Raw genomic sequence first — 1,625 nt, 5'->3', positions numbered from 1 at the left:
TTGCTCTTCAGTGACATACTCATCCTCTTCAGAGGAAGAATACTCATCAGAGCTCATGAAAGGCAGAAGTAAGTCCAATGGAATCTCTATGGTCTCATTTTGAGACTCAGATTCCCATGGTTCCTCATTGGGGAACTCAGAGGAGGTTGGTGCACGCCCATTGAGGTCTTCCTCAGTGGCGTCCACCTCCTCTCTTTCCTCTCCATATTCGGCCATGGTTATGGCTTTGCACTCTCCTTTTGGATTTTCTTCTGTATTACTTGGGAGAGTACTAGGAGGGAGTTCAGTAACTTTCTTGCTCAGCTGTCCCACTTGTGCCTCCAAATTCCTAATGGAGGACCTTGTTTCAGTCGTGAAACTTTGAGTGGTTTTGATTAGATCAGAGACCATGGTTGCTAAGTCAGAGGGATTCTGCTTAGAGTTCTCTGTCTGTTGCTGAGAAGATGATGGAAAAGGCTTGCCATTGCTAAACCTGTTTCTTCCACCATTATTGTTGTTGAAACCTTGTTGAGGTCTCTGTTGATCCTTCCATGAGAAATTTGGATGATTTCTCCATGAAGAATTATAGGTGTTTCCATAGGGTTCTCCTAGGTAATTCACCTCTCCCATTGAGGGGTTCTCAGGATCATAGGCTTCTTCCTCAGATGAAGCATCCTTAGTACTGCCAGGTGCATTTTGCATTCCAGACAGACTTTGAGAGATCAAATTGACTTGTTGAGTCAATATTTTGTTCTGAGCCAATATGGCATTCAGAGCATCAATCTCAAGAACTCCTTTCTTCTGACTTGTCCCATTGTTCACAGGATTCCTTTCAGAAGTGTACATGAATTGGTTATTTGCAACCATTTCAATTAGTTCCTGAGCCTCTGTAGGCGTCTTCTTCAGATGAAGAGATCCTCCAGCAGAGCTATCCAAAGACATCTTGGATAGTTCAGAGAGACCATCATAGAAAATACCTATGATGCTCCATTCAGAAAGCATGTCAGATGGACATTTTCTGATCAATTGTTTGTATCTTTCCCAAGCTTCATAGAGGGATTCTCCATCCTTTTGTCCGAAGGTTTGGACTTCCACTCTAAGCTTACTCCATTTTTGAGGTGGAAAGAACTTTGCCAAGAAGGCATTGACTAGCTTTTCCCAAGAGTCCAGGCTATCTTTAGGTTGTGAGTCCAACCATGTCCTAGCTCTGTCTCTTACAGCAAAAGGGAATAGCATCAGTCTGTAGACCTCAGGGTCAACCCCATTAGTCTTGACTGTGTCACAGATTTGCAAGAACTCAGCTAAAAACTGATGAGGATCTTCCATTGGAAGTCCATGGAATTTGCAATTCTGTTGCATTAGAGAAACTAATTGAGGCTTAAGCTCAAAGTTGTTTGCTCCAATGGCAGGGATAGAGATGCTTCTCCCATAGAAGTTGGGAGTAGGTGCAGTAAAGTCACCCAGCACCTTCCTTGCATTGTTGGCATTGTTGTTGTTTTCGGCTGCCATGTGTTCTTCTTCTTTGAAGAATTCGGTCAGGTCCTCTAAAGAGAGTTGTGCTTTGGCTTCTCTTAGCTTTCTCTTCAAGGTCCTTTCAGGTTCAGGGTCAGCTTCAACAAGAATGCCTTTGTCTCTGCTCCTGTTCA

At 43.4% G+C, this 1,625-nt stretch overlaps 1 non-coding gene across 1 annotated transcript; it reads left to right on the top strand.

Annotated features, from left to right (window-relative positions):
• Positions 1–979: 979 nt before the first annotated feature.
• LOC130938497 (small nucleolar RNA R71) lies at positions 980–1,083 on the top strand. Its single transcript, XR_009069660.1, has one exon. It is a non-coding gene; the product is annotated as a small nucleolar RNA R71 (small nucleolar RNA).
• Positions 1,084–1,625: the final 542 nt, after the last annotated feature.

Source organism: Arachis stenosperma, chromosome 6 (assembly GCF_014773155.1).
Source record: "Arachis stenosperma cultivar V10309 chromosome 6, arast.V10309.gnm1.PFL2, whole genome shotgun sequence".
Classification (NCBI taxonomy): domain Eukaryota; kingdom Viridiplantae; phylum Streptophyta; class Magnoliopsida; order Fabales; family Fabaceae; genus Arachis; species Arachis stenosperma.
The sequence above is the reverse complement of the archived record's forward strand: the minus strand, read 5'-3'. Positions and strand labels throughout refer to the sequence as shown.